This window comes from Triticum urartu, chromosome 1, assembly GCF_003073215.2.
Source record: "Triticum urartu cultivar G1812 chromosome 1, Tu2.1, whole genome shotgun sequence".
NCBI classification, from domain to species: domain Eukaryota; kingdom Viridiplantae; phylum Streptophyta; class Magnoliopsida; order Poales; family Poaceae; genus Triticum; species Triticum urartu.
In genome coordinates, this window is record NC_053022.1 from 331,172,152 (window position 1) to 331,199,409 (window position 27,258).

Below are 27,258 nucleotides of genomic sequence, written 5' to 3' on the forward strand. Positions count from 1 at the left end.
GACAAAGAGAGAGACCTTAGTGAGTTCAGAATGTCACCGAAGGGCGAGTGCTGAAAGATATCCGCGGCGGTCAATTCCATGATCGGTGCCCGATCGAATTCGATTGGCAGGGGCGCGGATGGTTCAGAGTCCGGAAAAGAGTCCGGCACCTTGGAGTCACGGGCTGCGCAGAGGTTTAGGCTGGTGTTCGGCTCGATCGCCATTGAGACTGCAGCCTCTGAGGCGGTGTCTAACCACCCGTCCTCGACTGGCGCAGTTGGCTCCGAGCTAAGGGTCAGAGCTATGCGGGCGCAGCCTCTGGGGTACTGTTCGGCGGCAGAGCTAGGTCATACCCATCGCGACAGTGCGCGCGCCGGCTGTGGCTCGAATCCGTCGAAGATCAAGTCTCCGCGGATGTCGGCCGTGTAGTTCAAACTTCCAAATCTGACCTGATGGCCAGGGGCGTAGCTTTCAATCTGCTCCAGATGGCCAAGCGAATTAGCCCGCAGTGCAAAGCCGCCGAATACGAAGATCTGTCCGGGGAGAAAAGTCTCACCCTGGACCGCATCGCTATCGATGATAGTAGGAGCCATCAAGCCTAACGCGACGACACAGAGGAACTCTCAATGAAAGCACCAATGTCGGTGTCAAAACCGGCGGATCTCGGGTAGGGGGTCCCGAACTGTGCGTCTAGGCCGGATGGTAACAGGAGGCAGGGGACACGATGTTTTACCCAGGTTCGGGCCCTCTTGATGGAGGTAAAACCCTACGTCCTGCTTGATTGATATTGATGATATGGGTAGTACAAGAGTAGATCTACCACGAGATCAGAGAGGCTAAACCCTAGAAGCTAGCCTATGGTATGATTGTATGTATGATTGTTGTCCTACGGACTAAAACCCTTCGGTTTATATAGACACCGGAGAGGGTTAGGGTTACACAAGGTCAGTTACAAAGGAGGAGATATCCATATCCGTATTGCCTAGCTTGCCTTCCACGCCAAGTAGAGTCCCATCCGGACACGAGACGAAGTCTTCAATCTTGTATCTTCATAGTCTATAGTCCGAGCCAATGGAGATATCCGGCTGTCCGGAGACCCCCAAATCCAGGACTCCCTCAGGGTTGTACAGCCAATATAAGTGGGGTGTTGTCTGATTTCTCCGGCACCACCACGTTTTTCAAGGACTTCGCTGGTGCTCCTTCGGGTTCGGCAATCACCCTCTTCCTTTTTGATGTCTGATGCACAAGAACAGCATTTGAGTGGAAAAACATAGTATGATGACAGATGGAATATGTATTGATAATAGATGGGCATGGCATCTCGACATATATGATGAGTAAACTAAGCAGATGGCGGTGCAACAAAGTAGAAGAAATGCAAGACAACATATGCAAGATACCCTCAATCAATAAAACATTGCCAAATTAGAACAGGCACCTTGATGGGTGAACAGGACAGGCCATCTGCCTTTGACTCCTCGAGGTTAGAATAGTCATTAGGATGATATTCTGAACAAGAATCAACAGGTGGGGAGCGTATGAGTTTCATTGCATCCAGAATGGCACTCAATGCCTTGGTGCCAATTTTGTAAGTCATTGCAGTGTTTAGCTTCAAGAATGGACTGCTGCTAGTGCGACACAAAGCAGCTACACAGATCATAGTGTAGATATAACGGGAAAACCTTAAGCATCAGAGTAAAATCAGCAAAGTGGAACTTGCTGGAATATATGTGCTAGTATTGCCGGTACGGCTAGAAAGGCTTCGGATACCAGCTCTCTTCAAGTGAAGGTGCGGTACTGTTAATATCAATGTAACTCTCAAAGGCGACACAGCTCCCCGCATTTCCTTGCTATTCTTATAGGATTCAAGTGGGCAGGCCACTACAAATCCTATTCCTATGTTTACAAGATCCTACGAATCAAAGAGGCTCAAAGTGTCCATCACAACCGACCGTATAGACCTCTACACTGCATATGTCCCTGCTCATCTTCAGTACAAGGAACATAATGTACTACTATCATACTCCCTCCATTCCAAAATATAAGTCTTGGTAGAGATTTCCACTATGGATCACATACAGATGTATCCAGGTACATTTTAGAGTGTAGATTCACTCATTTTGCTCCATATGTAGTCCATGGTGGAATCTATACAAAGACTTGTATTTAGGAATGGAGAGAGTACATATTAAAGAAGAATGGAAGAGGAACATGGTAAAGAAGAGCAAGCAGATTTTGGATAATAAAATGTTGGTTGCGCAGTGCCCACACATGATGAACTAGAGCGCATTAAGAATGCAACTCCAAGCTATCTCTTGACCATTTCAGGCGGTTGGATGAAGATCCTACGCCTCCTAACCCTTCTTCTTCCTCGTCTCTGATTCTTCCCATACAGAACACCGCACGGGCCTCCGGCCGGACCACCGGCCCCCATCGCCTGTGTTCCTCCACCACCCCCACCCCCACCCCCACCCCAACCCCCACCTGCGTCGAGTTTTCTTCGTTCGGTGAGGCCCCACAACCACCCGAGCCCCTTCGATCGCACCGGCGAACTCCGGCGAGCTCTGAAAAATCGACTGACCCAATTTTGAAATTTAGTCTATTGTGATTTAACTAGTGTGGAATATAAAACGGGAAAACCATAAGCATTGCGAGTATGGTGTTGAGCGTGCCATGGCGGATCTGAAGGTGCAAACCGGACAAAGGAAACTTCGCAACCAAGACAAGAAATCAGAGTAAAGCAATGGCAATCTATTTTCTTGCCGCGATAAATAAGTTGAGCAGATACGAAAGAGTACCGCCTCTGGTGCGGCGCCGTGTAGGCATCTGCTGAGAATTTGATGGTGATGCGGTAGCGATGGCTGTCGGCGGCGTGGAAGCAGATCTAGGAGGGTAGACGGTGGCGGCGGGGCGCGGTGGATGAGACAGTCGTAGGAGCGGCGCCGGCAAGGTGGACGACGGCGGGGATGAAGCGAGAGGACGGGATGCAAGGATCCCGGTCCAAAGCCGTGGATGAGAGAGGTAGATCTCTTGTAATGGATGGTGGCGTCGGGGTATAAGCTCCGGCATGGTGGAGGAGGACAGCGGTGGATGGGGTGGCGGACGGCAGCGGACGGAGGAGGGTGGGGTGGAGAGGGTGTTTTGGCGCCCACGGAGTACGAATGGGGAAAAGGGAGGTAGAGAGGAAGGGGGAACCATGTATTCAGGGCGCGCTTGTCTCAAATGCGAGGAAATTTACAAAGTTAGCCCCCGTTTCAAATTTCTACTACATCACAGCAACACTAGTCGGTCGGGGATAGGACGATAATCTCGCATACACCGAATATTTGCCGGCGAGAGTTTGTTTTTGGCGCCCACCGTGTATGAATATGAATCGGGGAGGGAGTCGATTTTGGCCGAGGACACACTGTGTTTTGGCGCCCACCGTGTATGAATCCGGGTGAGAGGCGGTTACGTCACGTTTGGGTGAAATTACAAACCTACCCCTATCGAAACCTATAGAAATCCAGCATATAGGCTTTGCGTGGCAAGGATAGGCAGCAGTGATTTCCATCTCGCAGATTTTAGTTCCGGGCGGTTACTGCGACTTTCCCCGCTTTGTTCAAATTTTGCAGAGTGCACGTTTACCGTGCCAACTCAATTCGAATCCCGTTTGTATTCTATTTTTTCGGGCGGGATCCATTTTCAATTGGAATTACATTCTATATACATCATTTTTATATATATACTTTCAAAAGCACAACACCATTTATACATAAATATGGTTTACAAATGGCATGATCTCGGATTCATAAGGTTGTATCCATCAATTTGGATTTTCAAATATTTGAAACCACTTTATGTTGAAATCCAATGTATGCATTCCTCGCTAACTGTCTCCAATTAATGTGTGTTTCATGCGGGTTTTTTTTACTTATCAAACATGTATAATGTGTTTCACACACGCAACATATACTGTAATCCCGTTTAGATATTAATTGCATATAAACCATGCATTGTTTGTAATTGAAGAATCTATGGATCACCAATATTGATAAACTATATAACATTACACGTGTGCCCAAATTCAAATGAATATGCATGTTTGATACACCAATTTGTGTTATGATATTATCGATGTCGTGATCTCCAGTTTAAATATTTGAATCCCCTTTAATCCATATATTCGTCTCATATAGCTATCACTCATGCTTATATAGGACTATCTCTCTGGACCTATACGCGTTCATCGTCTCTCAGGTATCTCTCGTGCTACCTGTATGTCGACAATGATCTTTTATCTTCGTAACACACTGACGGTACTCTCTCCCTCGACCTTCATCACTCTATCTCTCTCTAAGTATATCTCACTCCCTGCTATGTGTCTCTAACTATGATTCTCCATGTGGAATCTCTTTCTCTCACACAAACACAAAACTTTGTCTCCCGGGGTCTCATTTCTCTCTACTATTCCCATGTGTGCCACTCGCACACCCCTCATACAGAGATGTCTTTTGCTCCTTAGATATGAGAACCTACGAATCTTCCTCATTAATATCTCTTTCTCCCACACAAACACAAACTCTGTCTCCCAGGGTCTCATATTTCTCCATTGTTCTCTTGTATGTCGCTCACACACACCCTCTCTCCCTAGAGATATCTTGTGTTCCCTCGTATGTCTCTCTAGCTATCACTCTCGTTGTGAAATATCTTTCTCTCTCACAGACACAAAACTCCGTCTCTCTGGATCTCATTTCTCTCTGATATCTGTTTGTATGTGACTCACACGCACCCTCTCTCTATCTCTCTCACACCCACACACATAACCCAGCCTTCTGATCCACTCGACTCCTATCTCTAACGCACACTAGCTAGCATCTTTATCTTTCTATTTATCTGTTTCTCCATCAACCTTCTTTCTCGCCCTCACTCTTGATTCCTATCACGCACACTACATATGTTTCTCTCTACATGCAGTCAAGTGCCCTCTCACACACATATATAACTTCACCCTTTGAACCACCCGACGGTCATCTCCAACACCCAAACTAGCGGATGTCCCTCTAGCTAGCATCTCCATCTCTGTATCTATCTGTAGTTTCTCCGTCAACATTTCTTTCTCGCACGGAGTCTTGCTTCCTATCACCCACACTATATATGTCTCTCCATACATATGCATTTATAGGTTGGTCTCTTTTGCACAATCATTGCGCCTCACTCCCTCTGCTCGCCATAGATGCATGCTCCAACCCACGCCACTATCTCTTAAAGACAAAAACACATGCTCAATTGTCGGGACTTCTTCCATGCATTCTCACATGCATGCATATTGTCATACCGATCCGTCTCTCCCATGTCGTTGATCTTATGACTTATGTCTTCTTTCTTTTATCTCGATCATGCGCGCGCACACACACACATCCCACGGATACATGTATACCTCTCACACATGCACGTTCAAGGTCTCTATGTCTCCATACGTAGTTAATTACCCTCAATCCTAACGCCACATAGAATCGTTCTCCTCTTTTGTGCACATAACTTCCGCCTAGATGGGTAAAACACACACTCACACTTAACAATCTCCTTCTAGCTACCCCCCCCCTCCGCCTCTCAATCTTCCCCTATATCCCCGAAACCAATAAGACCATCCCTTAGGTTAATTTCCGCCTACATGCACCATCGATATATAGTAGTCTTCCTCGGTGTCTCTCGAACAAACACGTTCTCTCGAAGTCGACTCCTCTCATGCATATAGGTCCTAATGCGTTTTTCGAGGCTAACTTTGACCAAATGTTAGAGCAATAATATATGACATGAAACTTACACAAATCATACCTTCAATTTTGTATGTCAAAGGAGCTTCCAATAATATAATTTGCATAGTATAGATCTCATGTGCTATTCATCTTGTCAATAGGCAAAGGTTGTCTTGAAAAACACATTAGGCCCTATATAGATGGAAGGAGGGAGTAGGTCCCATGCAAAAAATGAGAATAAAATTCAAACATCTGGGCAACGTGGCTCGGTTGATAACATTGAGAAACTTGGTTTTAAAATCATGAAACTTGGCATGGTGTCATGTCATGGTAGTACCATGCCGTGGTAAAAAAATTGGCCGAATAGGAACAAATTTTGGTATAAGCTTCTTGCAAATCAGAGCTTCTCTCAAGAAGGCTCGTGGTTCTGGGAGGGAACGTGTCACCTTTGTGTGCATAATTAAAATTTGAAATACAAGCACATGTTCCAGTGCACCAAAGTTGGTTGAAAAATCACATGTGTGTCCTCGGGTAAATTTCTAGGTTCCATGCAAGAAATGGGAATGAAATTCAAAATTCTGGGCGTCGTGGCTGGGTTGGAAACATTGAGAAACTTGGTTTTTTAATTCCTGTAAATCCAAAACATGCATGAAAATAATGAAACTTGGCTTGGTGCCATGACATGGCACCAACATGTTGTGGTAAATTTGCAGTCCGATTTGCGAAGGCGCACACATTAACAATCAACAAAGTCATTTTGGAAGAAGTGATGTCATGTTACAATTGGAAACACAAGTATTATTGAAACCGTGGGTGTTCTACTTACTAGTACCATTTACGTGCCGCCACGCGTTCCCTTTTTTATTAGCTAGGAGGCGACGTGCAGGGTAGCTATTTGAGTACGAGAGGCGTGCGATCAGACCCTGCGCGTGCTTATCGGGAGGAGAGCCCTTTGACCTCCATCTGCTGTCCACCTCTCTCCCAAGGTCTCCATTAATACCGCTCGAGCCTCTGTTTAATGGCGTGGCTATGTCTCACTCGACTGAGATTTAAGAGAGAGAAAAGAAAATCTGAAAGCATGGATCTTGATGTAAGATCCGACGGACCTATATAGCATCTACTGCGACTTATAGCAAGACTGATGAATATATAAGGACGATTAAAAAAAATTTATCAAAGAAGGGCTTGCCCCTTCCGATTTTCATTACTGAAAACCACCACAATTCACAAGAAGTTCAGCACAACTCCAGCCTAACACGAAGGACTAAAAGCTACCAGATTGAAATCGCAACATCCCAAGAGGCCAACAAAGGCCAAACATCTGCGCTAGAACCCAACATTTCACAACTGACGACACAATCCACATCCTAAACCGATTATTACATCAAAAGAAACAAGGAAACTAGTCTCCGCGGCGAGCAGCAATGAGCTCTTTCGTGTCCTCAAGACGCTTCTTGAGAACATCCACGGATTCCTCCACCAGCCTTTGGCGCTCGTTGCGAAGCATGTCATTCTCGTCCATAAGTTTCTTCAACAAGGCACTAGTCTCCTCCTGCAGGTCTGCACTTCGGACGATCTTCTCCCTCAGCAGGTCGCGCTCGGCCCGGAGCCTCTCATTGCCCTCCCTTAGTTGCCGGATGACGCCGGTAGCCTGTTCAAACAAGGCTATCATGTTGTCCTGCAACCTCGCCGAGCGGGAGATCTGATCCGTCTGGCTATGGATGATCGCATGCATGCGCCTGTAACAGTCATCGCGTGCCCACGAGAAATTTTCCCAGACCGTCGCGGTGCGGCGGTACATCTCTACTGCATTCGTGGCGCGGCGGGACATCTCTGCTGCTTCCGCGGCGCGGCCGGACCAGTCTGCTACATCGACGGTGCGGCGGGACCTCCGTGCTGCTTCAGCAGCACGGCGGGACCTCTGTGCTGCTACTTCCGCGCGGCGGGACATGTCGGTTGCTCTCACAGCGAGGCGGGAAATCTCTCGTGCTTCCGCTTCCATGCTCGCCTCTCCCTAGTGGCAATCTCTCGACCCAGAACTCACGCTGGCCATGGCAGATGCAAGGGAAGGATGCTGAATGACTTGTTTGTTTTTGTGGATGAGGAGTTGAGGAGGAATGTGCAGTCATCTTGGCATACTAGTATTTATAACCGAGTACTAATACGCTCCTAAGTGGGAAACCGTTTAGGTTGTGATCGGTGTGAACAACTTTGCAATTCAATATAGCGTGGAGTAATTTGGAATGTGACGAGACGCAAGCTCAAAATTTATTGACGGTTCTAGTTTCGAAGTGCGGCACTATTCCCGGATGGAGTACTTCTTTTTCTACTCCCTCCTTTCCAGTTTTATAGGGCTTATCTCAAAATTTTAGTTTTTCCATTTTATAAGGCTCAATTTGGTTGTCCCCAACACATGTTCAGATTCCAAGGTGCATTAAATCATTGCATGCAAGTATTAAGAGAAAATTGACCAATGCATGTACTTTATGCATGCATGCATTGCAATTAATGCATTAAACCTATCTCTCGGGACTTCTCGCATGCACCATCGTGCCACCCACAAAAACTTGTACTCTGAGTTTAGTAGAACGTTATACAGGAAGAGAAGAGGTGCACGCACGCACTCGTCCTCTCACACACGCGTCTATTTTTTCTCGAAAAGGAGGATGATGACCCCCGGCCTCTGCATCTGGGAGTCACACACGCATATTATTGAAATATATCGAGTGCAGTGCTTTGATGTGTCGCGTCAACTCATACATCAACGAGAAGTTTGATTATCCTCTCCCTCGCGGACTTAACTGCACATGCCTTTGGCTATATGACAGGTTGGCCATACACCTGTAGGGCCCACCTGTCATACACGCAAAGGCAGGAGCGTCCCTCCCTCGCCCATGAGCGTGGTGGCTGGCAAGACTAGGAGAAGCTTTCGCTAACGCTCTCCCTCCCGCACGCGGTGGACATGCAGCAGTTAAATCGGTGTCAGATGGACAGAAGCATACTGTAGTACTCCTCCAATGCAGTAGTATTCCATCATTGTTCGACTTCCCAAAGAGGCGAAGAGCCAAGCGCAGCACGGACGCTCGTGTGGCAGTTTCATGTGTATAGTAGTCTAGGATAGCATGTACCGTGCCTGTAAGCTTAAAATCGTTGGGGTCGGCTCCATGCTATGTGGCTGTATCGAAGCTTTTAAAAAAAATTAAAATAGTCTTCTAGCCCTACCCAAAAACTGTCGCGCGTACTACCTGGGAAAAGCCCTGCCCTCAACTTTTAACTACGCGAAAACAGTTCGAGCTTGTTCGTTCTATATAAATACAGTACTTACTGTATGTTTATTCACCCGTGGGGTTGTTCAATGAATGGAGGGGCGGGGAGCACAAGTGAACAATACTGTAGTACTAGTAGTAGTAAGTAGGAGTCGTACAGTAGTCACCTTAAATAGAGAGTTTCTTTTCTTTAATGCCACGTACACAAATTGAAACGCATGTTGTGGAGAGAAAAAAGATAATCACTCCACTATATATGGACGCAGGGGCCTGAGCGCTTGCTTTACTAGGGTTGCTCTCTTCACTCTCTCATCCTCTCCAGATATAAACAAGACAGCGGTAGCGACATTTTCTCTCTGCTCACCGTTGGTCACAGATCCGGTCGGATCCCTTCGGCCGGTGTGTGTAGAGGACTAAAAGGTGCATCGTTCACGCGGTCATCACCGTCGAGGGAGGAAACCCACAGCTACCGGAGGGGCCCGATCCTCTTCCCGTGCCGTTCTCTCTGACACATGGCCGGCTCGGGAGGTCCTCCGACCCTTCTTCCTCCCTGTCGTATTGTTCGCAGATCTAACCTGCCGCCGCCGACACCCCGGCGACCCTCAGGTATAAGTTCTTCGAAAGCGGCCTTGCTCTACTGCCCCAGCTCCCCATGTGTCTGCATGTGCATCTTTTTCTACTCCCATCAGCTCTTCCAAAGCCACCTAAACTTTTAGTATTATTAGAGGTAAAGCTACTTCATGCATTCGAATCTAGGGCTTTGTTCAAACAACGAACAAAGGGGGGAAAGTTGTAGCATGAATCTAGGACTTGATTCAAAGAGGAAATAATATGGTGAAAGTAGTAGAGACCGGATACCCAACCGGCCTCTTGGTTGAAAAGGGAAATAATGGGAAAACGCAGTACAAACTGGATAAGGAACAAATCTATTATTGGTTGAAAAAAGGATAGAAAGTGGCGGCTGCTGGACAAGTCAACAGAGTATGTCCAGGATTAGATTTGCTGCCATCACATAGTAAAAGGTCTTCAGGATTAGATTTGCTGCCCTCACATAGTAAAAGGTCTCAGGATTAGATTTGCTTCCCTCACATAGTAAAAGGTCTCTAGGATTAGATTTGCTGCCCTTACATAATAAAAGGTCTCCAAGATTAGATTTGCTGCCCTGACATAGTACAATGGCACTCCTGCTGTTTTCCCCAGTATGATAAGTAAGTTGCTCCTTTACGCTGCTGAGTGTCCTGGTGTCCCCACGGTCCCATGCCCTTAAACCAACTCTTTAGCTGCTGTTGATTTACTGTGTCTGGTAAACAAGCGATGCCACCATTAAAGTAATCCCATATTTGAGGAATCTCATTGTTGATCGTAATGCTTCTGGTAACATGAAGCATCGCTGACGTTTTAAAATTTCTATTGTCCTTGCATGATTGCCATGAACATAATTAAGATGCTTCTTTTCATTTTGTATATGTTTCGTATATTCTTATTGACCAGGAATTGTTTACTTTCTATCTTTTTGTGCAGATAGGGATATCCATTTCACCTTGTTGCTATTGTGACCTTTTGGTGAACTGCAGAAAACACTTTTTTTGGAATGAGTGTCTTGTGCAGTTCAACTAAAATGTCACGTGGGCAACATCTCTCAATTTTGGTGGAACTGCACAAAATGGTGATTGGAGTTTCCAAAATCTCCGTCAAGTTCTGCTGGTAATCTCATGCAACATTTTATTAGCATTTGCAAGATGGAGCCATCACTGTCACCACAATGGCACTTTATTTTAGTGGAACTGCACAAAAGGATAAGAAATTTATAGTTGCACCTTACATGAGCCGGACAGCCAACCTTAATGTTCCTCAATTTTAGTGCAACTACTAAAGAAGAACCTGCCAGCTCACAAGAGCAAGTACTTCTTGCTAGCTGAATGATGCAATCTTTGCTTCATTTCAGGTGAACTGCAGAAAAAGGCGCATGAATTGAATCATGGAACTCCAGGCAGACCTCATCCAAGTAGAGCTGGATGTTGAGTTCAAGGAGGCCGCTATTAAAGCAAACTCATGCTCTCATGTCTCCTTGTTTGTGCTGTGCAAACATGCTGTGCAAATAGGAATACTCAACTACAGATGTTGTGACTGTCAAGAGCATTCCCCAAGTTCTTCGATTGTATGACATGGCTAGCCAAGATGGATTTAATCCCGATATTCACTTTATCAAAAAGCTCTAATGGGTTAGTTCTGAATCTTGCAAGATGGGAATCAGTGAGATGTGTAGGCATCTTTGTTGTACTTATTATTTGGATCTTATTTGTTGGTTCTGAATCTTGCAAGCTGGGAATCAATGAGATATGTAGGCATCTTTGTTGTACTTATTATTTGGATCTTATTTGTTGGTTCTGAATCTTGCAAGCTGGGAAACACGGCATGATGATGCAGAGGACAACAACCATAACAAACAGTTCAAACTCGGTAGTATTATCTTTTGTGAAAGTGCGACAAATGTGATGATCGTGTGCGTCCTGAGAATAATAATTCTAATTGTTGTGCATGTTGATCCTGTGGCATTGATAGAACGAGTGAATGCATTGCTTGTTTTAAGTACAAATTTCTATTAAAGCTAATTATATTTAAGTAAAGTGACCACTAACTCCTGTTATTACAGTACCAATACAAACCCGCTCGTGAACCGACATGTGGCCGAGGGTGCATCTTCGGTCGGGCGTGCAACGGACGAGGGAGGGGTAGTAACTGTTGTCGCCTGTACACACTCAGCTTACTTTTGAATCCAGTTCCCCAAGAGCTAAAAAACGAACTGCTGCCGCCGCCTACACACTTGTTCACTCGAAGAGACTCCAATGGCGATCCAAGGGGTGAGCCTGCTGGATATGGACTTCAGCAAGGAGTTCCCCTTTGAGTTCGCCGTTCAGTCCTATGGCTGCACCAAGTTGAATGTGATGTACACCAATGAAGCTCTGCCTCGCCTCAGTCCTATGGCTGCACCAGGTTCTGGAGCATTCACCCGTTTCATCGGCAGCGCCGAATGCACCTTCGCTATGGTGGAGAGAAGGAAGAACGCGACGATTCGGCCATCTAGTGCAACAAGCTTGTCGACATCCAGAAGCAATACAAGATCATCAGCAACGGGCAGGAGAAGGACTCCGTGGTTGACCTCGCTGAGATCATCATCGACCCCTGATACGCCAACATGAAAGAAGATGACTCGAACACATGGGAGGTACCTCTAAATCTAGCCTACATAACCTACGCGGCCAAGGGCGCATACGCATGCTACGACATGTACATGCAGATCTTGGACATGAGGGCGTGTCTGCTTCCCATAACCGACGAGTACACAGACAGCCGCAGCGTCATGATCAAGCGTGCTAGGAAGGTCTAGATGTTGTACTTTATCTGTTTATAAGCACCTTTATCATGTGAGTGTTTCATGCATTAGCCTATGTGTCGTAATTATCTGTTTTGTCCGAAATATTTCTTTTAAGAACCCATTAACCTGATCGCTTTTTAGTGGCAATTTGCTTATGTATGTAAACTAGTTCACTTTTCCGTAAAAAAACTAGTTCACTCGGCTGCCGTGCTTTGAATCTCCTTCCTCCCAACATATTCCGCTCCTCAGGTGGACCCAGCAGGTCTTTGAATTTTCTCCCACTTTCTTTTTCGATGTAAACTGAGTTTTCTCCCAGTACTTTCCCCTAGAACCAACTCAACTGTCCCACGTCTAGCCTAAAAATTAATAATATCCCATGTACTATTAACTCATTAAATTAAAATGATATTTTATTTCGTAAGTTGAAAGTTCTTACAAAATAATAATAATAATTGTTTATATATAACTTGGCAAGTTAACTCCTAGTGATTGCGTACATAAGCTTGCAAAGATTTTACTGACGTGCAATCATGTGTTTATGTTTTTATAACATTTCTCCGTCTAGCCCAACATGATATTTTCACCTAGCCCAGCAAGCCTGCGGCTTTCGAGAAAAATGCAAATGGGATTTAAATGGGCTGCATAGATGCTACATCATTGTTTCACCCAGCCCACCAAATGGACTAAAAAAACAAATGGACTGACAGCTGGGTCCACGGCCACAGCCCAGTTTTTTTGTGATTTGCCAAGTAAGTCGCTTTGTCAGGCCTGTTGGGCTGCAAATCTTTCAAGACGAGGAGAGCTTTCATTCGGCTGGCCGAGAAAATGGCCCATCAGTAAGGAGAAATGGGTTGTACATTTTTAAAACACATCAAACCGGCAATTAGTTTCAAATATCTTTTTTTTCATTTCGAGATTTTAAATTACATTAATTTTTATGCATGGAGAATTTGTTGGATTTTATATTGATATACATTTATTTTTCAAATCAGTTTGAATGTGAGTCAAAATTTCGGGATTAAAAACAGTTCGGACCGCACTGAAATATGCAAAATTTTGTATAATTTTTTAACCGTGGCCATAATATGGGCTATAATGCTAACAAAAAGAATATGGGCTCCAAAAAAGCCTTAAGAATTAGCAAATGGGATGTGTGTTGTTTTCCACAGATTTGAGGCTTTCCTAAAAAAAGGTTGACGCACAAGCAGTGACTGTTGGATGGCCATCCAACGGCCGTCGTGCTTCTTCAATCTCTGCTCTTCCTGCTCCAGCCGCTCAAACAGGCGCCGGCGGGACTACCTGCTCCCTCCTCCCCGCGGTCGGCTCTGCTGCCGCGCATGCCTCACCGCCCCACCATACTCCCATCGCTGGCCTAACCATCCCTCTACTCACCCACACCTGCTGTTATTCTTCGGCGCCGGCAGACGAACCAGTAAACCCTCGTACAGTCGTACTCCCCTCTGCGTGGGAAACAACTGCCGAGTCTTCCCTGCCTCCGTGTCGTTCCCTTCCTAGGCCTCGCCATCGTCCACCGCCCTGGTGCTCTCGGCGCGGCCTGGTCAATGTGGTCAACGACCGACATGCATCTGAAGTGGACTTTACGTGGAGACGCCGACAGCTGGGTCCACGGCCGCACGCAAGGAAATGCCTCCTTATTACGCGCAAAATAATGATTCCTCCACCTGATATCAGGGACCCACCGAAAGGGCCTCTGTATTTCACGAAAAAAACGTTACCGCCGCTGACAGCTCGGACCCACCAGCTATATCTTCGCACGCACGGAAGTGCCTCCTTATTACGCACAAAAAAATGAATACTCCCCTGTTAGCTGGGACCCGGTATAGTGGCAGGCTGACTTGTGGGCCTACTAAGTTGACGGGGACGGAGGGCTTTGTCAACTTAGTCAATATGCACGATTCTAGCTCCAGTGACCGTACGATGTCCATCCAACGGTCATAGTGCTTCTTCAACCTCTGGTCTTCTTGCTCCAGCCGCCCAAACCAGCGCCGGTCATGCCTCGTGCTCCTGCCTCCCGTGGCCGGATGCGATGCGGCGGAGGCCTCACCGCCCCCTACTACTCCCACCGCTGGCCAGGCCAACCCTGTACTCACCCACACCCCCTGTTATTCTGTGGCGACGGCAGCCTCACACCACAGTGAACCAGTGAACCCTCGTACTCCTCTACGCGTGGGCATCCACTGCCGCGTCTTCCCCGGCTCCGCGGCGTCCCCTTCCTAGGCCTCGCCGTCATCCACCGCCCTGGTGCTCTCAGCGCGGCGTGGTCAACGTGGTCAAGGAACGGCTTCCATCGGACGTGGATTGTACGTGGAGAGGCTGACAGCTGGGTCCACGGGCGCAGCAAGGAAGTGCCTCCTTATTACGTGCAAAATAATTATTCCTCCACCTGACAGCGGGACCCACCGGACGGGCCACTGTATTTCGCGAAAAAAACGATTCCCCTTGACTGCTGGGACCCACCAGCTACATCTTCGCATGCAAGGAAGTGCGTCCGGGCAAAAAAACAAAACGACTCGCCCCCTGACTGCTGGGACCGACCAGCTACATCTTCGTAGGCAAGGAAGTGCCTGACAATCGGGACCCACCTGGTCGAAGCGTATGTAGCATTGTCATTCTGGTCGCGAATGTGTACGTACATACTGGTCGATGTAGAGGCGCGCACGTGTCATAGTAGAGGCGCGCACGTGTCGTAGTAGAGGCGCGCACGTGTCGTAATAGAGGCGCGCACGTAGCATTTACACGTACGTACAGCGGCCAGGGTGCAAGAAAGAAAATATGGCCACATATGTGTACATACGGGCGGGGTCTCGAACGCCTACTCGCGCATACGTACGGCGACGGCTTGTGTACATGGCTCAGTCGGAACGGAGAAACGGTGTCATCGTCGTGTTCATGGGGAGGCAACGGAATGCGTCGTGTTCATGGGGAGGCAACGGAATGCGTCGTGTTCATCAGGAGGGCTTGGACGGAACAGGCGATAGAAACGAGGCCTGGCGTACCGCAGAACAGAGGAAACGGTCTTGTGTTCGATCGGCCACGTTCGAAACGGGGTCCAGTTCATTGGGAGGGGTCTGGCGTACCGCAAAACGGAGGAAACGAACCTCCTACGGTCGAAACGGGGGTCCTGTTGATCGGGAGGGGTGTGGCATACCGCAAAACGGAGGAAACGGACTTGTGTTGGAGCACTACGGTCGAAACAGGGGTCCTGTTCATCGGGAGGGGTGTGGCGTACCGCAAAACGGGACTCCACAGGATACTATTCATCTCCACCGTCGACCTCCTCCAGCCTCCACGGGCTCCTGTTCATCCAGCCTCCACAGGTTCCTGTTCATCCAGCCTCCACCGCGCGCTACTCCACCAGCTACTGTTCAACCACCCCTCCACCGTCTATTGTTCATCCAGCCCTCCACACCACGGGGTCCTGTTCAACCACCCCTCCATGGGCACCCCTCCACCGTCTACTGTTCATCCAGCCCTCCACACCATGGGGTCCTGTTCAACAACCCCCCCACCGTCTACTGTTCATCCAGCCCTCCACACCACGGGGTCATGTTCATCCACCCCTCCATGGGCACCCCTCCACCGTCTACTGTTCATCCAGCCCTACACCACACCACAGGGTCCTGTTCATCCAGAGGCAACTCCACCGCTCACTGTTCATCCAACCCCCCCCCCACACACACAACGCTCACTGTTCATCGCATCGGTCGGCTTTAGTTAGCAGCAGTAGCAAAGGAATCGCTCGATCGGGTTCAGTTAACAGCCATCGATCGATCGCTCGGGTTCAGTTAGAGACCAACGCCTCGCTCAGGTTCAGTTAGAGCCAACGCCTCGCACACACGCGCGTACGTGTACGAGAGAAACGCGCATCGCTCGGCCCCCGACCTCCCACCGTAACCGGGAACTCCCCGAAATTTTCCTCCCCCTCGCTTCTACCACAGTTTTTTCCTTCATGGACGGCCCAAAGAATGTCATGCAACTGCGTCTCCGGCCCGCCCAGGACAAAAAGCCCATTTTCTATCATGATTTTTTGTCATAGAAGTAGGAGCCCACCACATCTATGATGATACTGGGTTTTGTCACAATTATCGTCATAGAAGTGTCATATGTATGACAGAAAAAAATTTCGTTCGGCCCAAAATGTCACGGATGTGTCTTTTTTTGTAGTGATCTTCACCAACACCATCTCCTCTCAAAACCCTAGTTCATCTCTTGTATCCAATTCTTGTCTCCACGTCCGGGATTGGTACCTGTGGGTTGCTAGTAGTGTTAATTACTCCTTGTAGTTGATGCTAGTTGGTTTAATTGGTGGAAGATCATATGTTCAGATCCTATATGCATATTAATACCCCTCTGATTATGAACATGATTATGCTTTGTCAGTAGTTACGTTTGTTCCTGAGGACATGGGAGAAGTCTTGCTATTAGTAGTCATGTGAATTTGGTATTCGTTCGATATTTTGATGAGATGTATGTTGTCTTTCCTCTAGTGGTGTTATGTGAACGTCGACTACATAACACTTCACCATTATTTGGGCCTAGAGGAAGGCATTGGGAAGTAATAAGTAGATGTTGGGTTGCTAGAGTGACAGAAGATTAAACCCTAGTTTATGTGTTGCTTCATAAGGGGCTGATTTGGATCCATATGTTTCATTCTATGGTTAGGTTTACCTTAATACTTTTGTTGTAGTTGTTGATGCTTGCAATATAGGTTAACCATAAGTGGGATGCTTGTCCAAGTAAGGATAGTACCCAAGCACCGGTCCACCCACATACCAAATTATCAAAGTATCGAACGCGAATCATACGAACGTGATGACAACTAGCTTGACGATATTCCCATGTGTCCTCGGGAGCGCTTTTCTCTATATAAGAGTTTGTCCAGGCTTGTCCTTTGCTACAAAAGGGATTAGGCCACCTTGCTGCACTTTATTTACTTTTGTTACTTGTTGCTCGTTACAAATTATCCTATCACAAAACTATCTGTTACCACTTATTTCAGTACTTGCAGAGAATACCTTGCTGGAAACCGCTTATCATTTCCTTCTGCTCCTCGTTGGGTTCAACACTCTTAATTATCGAAAGGACTACGATAGTTCCCCTATACTTGTGGGTCATCACTCACGAAAATAGGTCTCGTTTTTAACAAAAGGGTGTTATTGACTTGATTATTTTTGCAGAAATTCAATATACAAATTGCTCACGTGGTCATAAGTTTTTCATAATTTTTGTAGTAGCATAAGTATGGTAGTTATCCAGATTATTACAGACTGTTCTGTTTTTGATAGATTCTGTTTTCAATGCATAGTTTGCTTGTTTTCTAGTTTCTGTGGCTTATATTGCTCAATATAAATTGTGGAAATGATATGCTATAGTAGGCATTGTGTGAGAAAAATTATGAATCTTGTCTTCTACAGTACCCAAAAGTGAAATGGTTTGCTCTTTATCATACTAACCTATCTCACGAAGTTCCGTTAAGTTTTGTGTGATTGAAGTTTTCAAGTTTTGGGTGAGATGTCGATATGAGGAGAATAAGGAGTGACAAGACCCTAAGCTTGGGGATGCCCATGGCACCCCAAGGTAATATTCAAGTAAGATCCAAGCAACTAAGCTTGGGGATGCCCTGGAAGGCATCCCCTCTTTCGTCTCCAACATTATCGGTAACCTCACTTGGAGCTATGTTTTCATTCGTCACATGATATGAGTTTTGCTTGGAGCGTCAATTTATTTTGTTAGGATTTGCTTTCTGTTATTTAGAATAACGGTTTGCATTTTTTATTTCAATAAAGTGGGAATGATAGCCTTTCTCATGCTCATTTTGCAAGTATACATGTTGCTGTTTGAAAACAGAAAGTTTATTGATGTTGCAAAAATTCCCGAGAAAAGTTAGAATGTGATAAAATGTTGAATCTTTTTTGCATAATAAGATCTGATAATTTTTTTACAGTGTGGTAGAATTTCATAATGTCTGGAGTTAGGGAGGTATTGATACTCTTGCATTCTTTACAGACTATACTGTTTTGGCACATTACTGTTATGTTTGCATTGTTTGCATATGTTTGCTTGTTTAATGATTCTATTTGAGGATAGGAGTATTAAATATGCAGAGGCATTTAGTATACAATGTTGAATAAATTTTTTTTGTGATTTGCTACAGTAGAGAATGATAAGGTTTTTGCATTGGTTTATACTAACTTATCTCATGAGTTCTTGTTGAGTTTTTGTGTGGATGAAGCTTTTGAGATTTAGGAAAACCGTGATATGAGAGGAATTAAGGAGACACAAAAGCTCAAGCTTGGGGATTCCCAAGCCATCCCAAGGTAATATTTCAAGAAGTCTCAAGCATCTAAGCTTGGGGATGCCCCGGTAGGCATCCCACCTTTCTTCTTCAACAATTATCGGTTAGTATCGGTTGAGCCTAAGTTTTTGCTTCTTCACATGAGTTGTGCTATTCTTAGAATGTCATTTTATTTTTGTTTTACTTGTTGTTTTAATAAAATACTTAGATCTGAAAGTTTTAAATAAGAGAGAGTCCACACATAGCTATCTATTCACTTAACTACTCATTCGAGCTTCACTTATATCTTTTTGGAGTAGCTTGTCATTTACTCTTGTGCTTCACTTATATCCTATGAGTGAATTGTTGAATAAATTGAATGTCATGAAGTTGAAATCATATCATGCCTAGTGGTAGATTCACATTGGGTTTAGAAAATGAAACCTTTTGAGGCTTGACAATCACAATTTTGGTCATACAAGCAATTCACGAATAATTAGTATAAGGAAGAGAACTTTCACATGCAAATACACTATCATGGAAATCTCTTGTGATTGTGAGCCCCCATCAAAATATTATATGCCAAAATTGTTGACGTTGGACAAGGAAGACAACGTAATGATTTATGTTTATTCATATTCATATAGAAGTCATATTGTCATAGATCCTTCAACATGTGGTGCTTGCCCCCCATCTTTGCTAGCCAAAAATTCCGCACCAAGTAGAGATACTACTTGTGAATCCAAAAACCCTTAAACCCAAATCTTATTTTCAAGAGTCCACCATACCTACCTAAGGATTGAGCAAGATCCTTCAAGTAAGTTGTCATCGGTGCAAAAAAGGCAATAAAAATTGCTTCTAAAAGTGTTAGATCATTTAGTGTAATAGAAAATTGAGCGTTGTACGAACTTGGATGGCAAAGAGTAAAAGCGATAGACTGCATAATAAAGGTTGTCATCTTAAGGGGAATATAGCGTGATGTTCTCTTGCACTAAGGGATTGAGCATACAAACAAATAAGCGCATGGCAACCTCTGCTTCCCTCTGAGAAGGGCCTATCTTTTACTTTTCAGTATTTATTTTTATGCAAAGAGTCAAAGTTATTCTCTCTATTGCTACCTCTTGAGCACTGCGTTGGTTTTCCCCGAAGAGGAATGGATGATGCAAAAAAGTAGCGTAAGTATTTCCCTCAGTTTTTGAGAACCAAGGTATCAATCCAGTAGGAGGCTACGCGCAAGTCCCTCGTACCTGCACAAAACAAATAAATCCTCACAACCAACGCAAATAGGGGTTGTCAATCCCTATAAGGCCACTTACGAGTGTGAGATCTGATAGATATGATAAAGATAATATTTTTGGTGTTTTTATGATAAAGACGCAAAGTAAAATAAAGGCAAAGGAAATAACTAAGTAGTAGGAGATTAATATGATGAAGATAGACCCGGGGGCCATAGGTTTCACTAGTGGCTTCTCTCGAGAGCATAAGTATTCTACGGTGGGTGAACAAATTACTGTTGAGCAATTGACAGAATTGAGCATAGTTATGAGAATATCTAGGTATGATCTTGTATATTGGCATCACGTCCAAGACAAGTAGACCGACTCCTGCCTGCATCTACTACTATTACTCCACTCATCGACCACTATCCAGCATGCATCTAGAGTATTAAGTTAAAAGCAGAGTAACGCCTTAAGCAAGATGACATGATGTAGAGGGATAGACTCATGCAATATGATGAAAACCCCATCTTGTTATCCTCGATGGCAACAATACAATACGTGTCTTGCTGCCCCTACTGTCACTGGGAAAGGACACCGCAAGATTGAACCCAAAGCTAAGCACTTCTCCCATTGCAAGAAAGATCAATCTAGTAGGCCAAACCAAACTGATAATTCGAAGAGACTTGCAAAGATAACCAATCATACATAAAATAATTCAAAGAAGATTCCAATATTATTCATAGATAGACTTGATCATAAACCCACAATTCATCGGTCTCAACAAACACACTGCAAAAAGAAGATTACATCGAATAGTTCTCCACAAGAGAGGGGGAGAACATTGTATTGAGATCAAAAAAGAGAGAAGAAGGCATCTAGCTAATAACTATGGACCCGTAGGTCTGAGGTAAACTACTCACACTTCATCGGAGAGGCTATGGTGTTGATGTAGAAGCCCTCCGTGATCGATGCCCCCTCCGACGGAGCTCCGGAACAGGCCCCAAGATGGGATCGCGTGGATACAGAAAGTTATGGCGGTGGAATTAGGGTTTTGGCTCCGTATATGATCGTTTGGGGGTACGTAGGTATATATAGGAGGAAGGAGTATGTCGGTGGAGCAACAGGGGGCCCACGAGGGTGGAGGGCGCGCCTGGGGGGGTAGGCGTGCCCCCTACCTCGTGGCCTCCTCTTTTCTTTCTTGACGTAGGGTCCAAGTCTCCCGGGTCTTGTTCGTTGAGAAAATCACGTTCCCGAAGGTTTCATTCCGTTTGGACTCTGTTTGATATTCCTTTTCTTTGAAACCCTAAAATAGGAAAAAAAAACAACAATTCTGGGTTGGGCCTCCGGTTAATAGGTTAGTCCCAACAATAATATAAAAGTGGATAATAAAGCCCAATAATGTACAAAACAGTAGATAATATAGCATGGAGCAATCAAAAATTATAGATACATTGGAGACGTATCAAGCATCCCCAAGCTTAATTCCTGCTTGTCCTCGAGTAGGTAAATGATAAAAACAGAATTTTTGATGCGGAGTGCTACTTGGCATAATTTTAATGTAATTCTTCTTAATTGTGGTATGAATATTCAGATCCGAAAGATTCAAGAAAAAAGTTCATATTGACATAAAAATAATAATACTTCAAGCATACTAACTAAGCAATTATGTCTTCTTAAAATAACATGGCTAAAGAAAGTTATCCCTACAAAATCATATAGTCTGGCTATGCTCCATCTTCACCACACAAAATATTTAAATCATGCACAACCCCGATGACAAGCCAAGCAATTGTTTCATACTTTTGACATTCTCAAAACTTTTTCAATTTTCACGCAATACATGAGCGTGAGCCATGGACATAGCACTATAGGTGGAATAGAATGGTGATTGTGGAGATGACAAAAAGGGGAAGATAGTCTCACATCAACTAGGCGTATCAACGGGCTATGGAGATGCCCATCAATAGATATCAATGTGAGTGAGTAGGGATTGCCATGCAACGGATGCACTAGAGCTATAAGTATATGAAAGCTCAAAAAGAAACTAAGTGGGTGTGCATCCAACTTGCTTGCTCATGAAGACCTAGGGCATTTTGAGGAAGCCCGTCATTAGAATATACAAGCCAAGTTCTATAATGAAAAATTCCCACTAGTATATGAAAGTGATAACATGAGAGACTCTCTACTATGAAGATCATAGTGATACTTTGAAGCACAAGTGTGGTAAAAGGATAGTAGCATTGTCCCTTCTCTATTTTTCTCTCATTTTTTTGGGCCTTTTCTCTCTCTTTTTTTATGGCCTCTTTTCTTTCTTTCTTTTTCTTTTTTTCGTCCGGAGTCTCATCCCGACTTGTGGGGGAATCATAGTCTCCATCATCCTTTCCTCACTGGGACAATGCTCTAATAATGATGATCATCACACTTTTATTTTTCTTACAACTCAACAATTACAACTCGATACTTGGAACAAAATATGACTCTATATGAATGCCTCCGGCGGTGTACAGGGATATGCAATGACTCATGAGTGACACGTATGAAAGAATTATGAATGGTGGCTTTGCCACAAATACGATGTCAACTACATGATCATGCTAAGCAATATGACAATGATGGAGTGTGTCATAATAAACAGAACGGTGGAAAGTTGCATGGCAATATATCTCGGAATGGCTATGGAAATGCCATAATAGGTAGGTATGGTGGCTGTTTTGAGGAAGGTATATGGTGGGTATATGATACCGGCGAAAGGTGCACGGTATTAGAGAGGCTAGCAAAGGTGGAAGTGTGAGAGTGCGTATAATCCATGGACTCAACATTAGTCATAAAGAACTCTTATACTTATTGCAAAAATCTACAAGTTATCAAAGCAAAGTATTATGCGCATGCTCCTAGGGGGATAGATTGGTAGGAAAAGACCATCGCTCGTCCCCGACCGCCACTCATAAGGAAGACAATCAATAAATAAATCATGCCCCGACTTCATCACATAACGGTTCACCATACGTGCATGCTACGGGAATCACAAACTTTAACACAATATTTCTCAAATTCACAACTACTCAACTAGCACAACTTTAATATCACCATCTCCATATCTCAAAAAAATTATCAAGTATCAACCTTATCATAGTATTCAACACACTCATAAGAAAGTTTTATTATTAATCTTGTGGACCAAGCATATTAGGATTTTAAGAAAATTACCATGCTATTTAAGACTCTCAAAATAATCTAAGTGAAGCATGAGAGATCAATAGTTTCTATAAAACAAATCCACCACCGTGCTCTAAAAGATATAAGTGAAGCACTAGAGCAAAATTATATAACTCAAAAGATATAAGCGAAGCACATAGAGTATTCTAACAAATTACAAATCATGTATGGCTCTCTCAAAAGGTGTGTACAGCAAGGATGATTGTGGTAGACTAACAAGCAAAGACTCAAATCATACAAGACGCTCCAACCAAAACACATATCATGTGGCGAATAAAAATATAGCTCCAAGTAAAGTTACCGATAGAAGTAGACGAAAGAGGGGATGCCTTCCGGGGCATCCCCAAGCTTTGGCTTTTAGGTGTCCTTAGATTATCTTGGGGGTGCCATGGGCATCCCCAAGCTTAGGATCTTGACACTCCTTGTTCCATAATCCATCAAATCTTTACCCAAAACTTGAAAACTTCACAACACAAAACTTAAAATAGAAAATCTCGTGAGCTCCGTTAGCGAAAGAGAATAAAAGACCACTTCAAGGTACTGTAATGAACTCATTATTTATTTATATTGTTGTTATACCTACTGTATTCCAACTTCTCTATGGTTTATAAACTATTTTACTAGCCATAGATTCATCAAAATAAGAAAACAACACACGAAAAACAGAATCTGTCAAAAACAGAACAGTCTGTAGTAATCTGTAGCTAGCGCAAGATCTGGAACCCCAAAAATTCTAAAATAAATTTCTGGACGTGAATAATTTATCTATTAATCATATTAAAAAAGAATTAACTAAATATCACTTTCAAAATAAAAACGGCAACAGTTCTCGTGAGCGCTAAAGTTTCTGTTTTTTACAGCAAGTTCAACAAGACTTTCCCCAAGTCTTCCCAACGGTTCTACTTGGCACAAACACTAATTAAACACAAAAAACACAACCAAAACAGAGGCTAGATAAATTATTTATTACTAAACAGGAGCAAAAAAGAAAGGAATAAAAATAAAATTGGGTTGCCTCCCAACAAGCGCTATCGTTTAACGCCCCTAGCTAGGCATATCAAGCAAGAATAGATCTAGGTATTGCCATCTTTGGTAGGCAATCCATAAGTGGCTCTCATAATAGATTCATAAGGTAATTTAATTTTATTTTTAGGAAAGTGTTCCATGCCTTTCCTTAATGGAAATTGGAATCTAATATTTCCTTCCTTCATATCAATAATTGCACCAATCGTTCTAAGGAAAGGTCTACCAAGAATAATAGGACATGAAGGATTGCAATCTATGTCAAGAAAAATAAAATCTACGGGCACATAATTCATATTTGCAACAATAAGAACATCATTAATTCTTCCCATAGGTTTCTTAATAGTGGAATCCGCAAGGTGCAAGTTTAGAGAGCAATCATCAAAATCACGGAAACCTAACAAATCACACAAAGTTTTTGGAATCGTGGAAACACTAGCACCCAAATCACATAAAGCATAGCATTCATGATCTTTAATTTTAATTTTAATAGTTGGTTCCCACTCATCATAAAGTTTTCTAGGATAGAAACTTCCAATTCAAGTTTTTCTTCATAAGATTGCATCAAGGCATCAACGATATGTTTAGTAAACGCTTTATTTCGACTATAAGCGTGAGGAGAATTTAGCACGGATTGCAACAAGGAAATACAATCAATCAAAGAGAAATTTTCATAGTTAAATTCCTTGAAATCCATAATAGTGGATTTAGCAACATCTAGGGTTTTAATTTCTTCAATCCCACTTTTATCAAACTTAGCATCAAGATCAACAAATTCCGAATTCTTGGGAAGCCTTCTAGGTAAAGGTGGATCATATTCAGTCCCATCATTATCAAGAATCATATTGCAAAATAAAGATTTAATAGGGGACACAACAATAACTTTCAGATCTTCATCTTTATTTTCAGAGCAATCCGGTTTAGCGGCCATCTTATTAACTAAGGTAGACTGCTTATCCGAAATTTCAGCAGTTAATTTCTCAAGATGAGAAATTTCGGATCTCAAACCATCGAATTATTTAGACATATCATCAAGCTCTTTATTCATAAAACTCATAAAACTTTTCTGTTCTTTAAGCTCGTTTCTGAAGAAACTATTATGTTCAAATTGCAAAACCATAAAACTCCTGACATTATTTTCGATCTCTTCTAGCCTTTTAAGGTGGAGATAGCCAAATTTAGGTAGAGCCATTGAGGCAAGCAAGCAACTAACACACAAGCAAACAAAAAGCAAGCGGGGAAAAAGAGGCAAATAGAGAAAGAGAGGGAGGAGAGAGAGAGGGCAAATAAAACGGCAAGGGTGAAGTGGGGGAGGGGAAAATGAGAGGCAAATGGCAAATAATGTAATGCGGGAGATAAGGGTATGTGATGGGTACTTGGTATGTTGACTTTTGCGTAGACCTCCCCGGCAATGGCGCCAGAAATCCTTCTTGCTACCTCTTGAGCACTGCGTTGGTTTTCCCTGAAGTGGGAGGGATGATGCAGCAAAGTAGCGTAAGTATTTCCCTCAGTTTTTGAGAACCAAGGTATCAATCTAGTAGGAGGCTATGCGCGAGTCCCCCGTACCTGCACAAAACAAATAAATCCTCACAACCAACACAAATAGGGGTTGTCAATCCCTATAAGGCCACTTATGAGAGTGAGATCTGATAGATATGATAAAGATAATATTTTTGGTATTTTTATGATAAAGATGCAAAGTAAAATAAAGGCAAAGAAAATATCAAAGGAAATAACTAAGTAGTAGGAGATTAATATGATGAAGATAGACCCGGGGGCCATAGGTTTCACTAGTGGCTTCTCTCAAGAGCATAAGTATTCTACGGTGGGTGAACACTGTTGAGCAATTGACAGAATTGAGCATAGTTATGAGAATATCTAGGTATGATCATGTATATAGGCATCACGTCTGAGACAAGTAGACCGACTCCTGCCTACATCTACTACTATTACTCCACTCATCGACCGCTATCCAGCATGCATCTAGAGTATTAAGTTAAAAACAGAGTAACGCCTTAAGCAAGATGACATGATGTAGAGGGATAGACTCATGCAATATGATGGAAACCCCATCTTGTTATCCTCGATGGCAACAATACTATACGTGCCTTGCAGCCCCTACTGTCACTGGGAAAGGACACCGCAAGATTGAACCCAAAGCTAAGCACTTCTCCCATTGCAAGAAAGATCAATCTAGTAGGCCAAACCAAACTGATAATTCGAAGAGACTTGCAAAGATAACCAATCATACATAAAAGAATTTAGAGAAGATTAAAATATTAATCATAGATAGACTTGATCATAAACCCACAATTCATCGGTATCAACAAACACACCGCAAAAAGAAGATTACATCGAATAGTTCTCCACAAGAGAGGGGGAGAACATTGTATTGAGATCCAAAAAGAGAGAAGTCATCTAGCTACTAACTATGGACCCATAGGTCTGAGGTAAACTACTCACACTTCATCGGAGGGGCTATGGTGTTGATGTAGAAGCCCTCCGTGATCGATGCCCCCTCCGGCGGAGCTCCGGAACAGGCCCCAAGATGGGATCTCGTGGATACAGAAAGTTACAGCGGTGGAATTAGGGTTTTGGCTCCGTATCTGATCGTTTGGGGGTACGTAGGTATATATAGGAGGAAGGAGTACGTCGGTGGAGCAATAGGGGGCCCACAAGGGTGGAGGGCACGCCTGGGGGGAGGGGGGGTAGGCGCGCCCCCCTACCTCGTGGCCTCCTCTTTTCTTTCTTGACGTAGGGTCCAAGTATCCCGGGTCTTGTTCGTTGAGAAAATCACGTTCCTGAAGGTTTCATTCCGTTTGGACTCCGTTTGATATTCCTTTTCTTCGAAACCCTAAAATAGGCAAAAAACAGCAATTCTGGGTTGGGCCTCCGGTTAGTAGGTTAGTCCCAAAAATAATATAAAAGTAGATAGTAAAGCCCAATAATGTACAAAACAGTAGATAATATAGCATGGAGCAATCAAAAATTATAGATACGTTGGAGACGCATCATCTATCCCTTTTTATTTTTCTATTTTGGCAAGCATCATGTGGTGAGGAAAGATCTAGGCACATATGTCCAGTTGAATATGGGTAGCATGAGTTATTATTGTTGACATCACCCTTGAGGTGAATACGTTGGG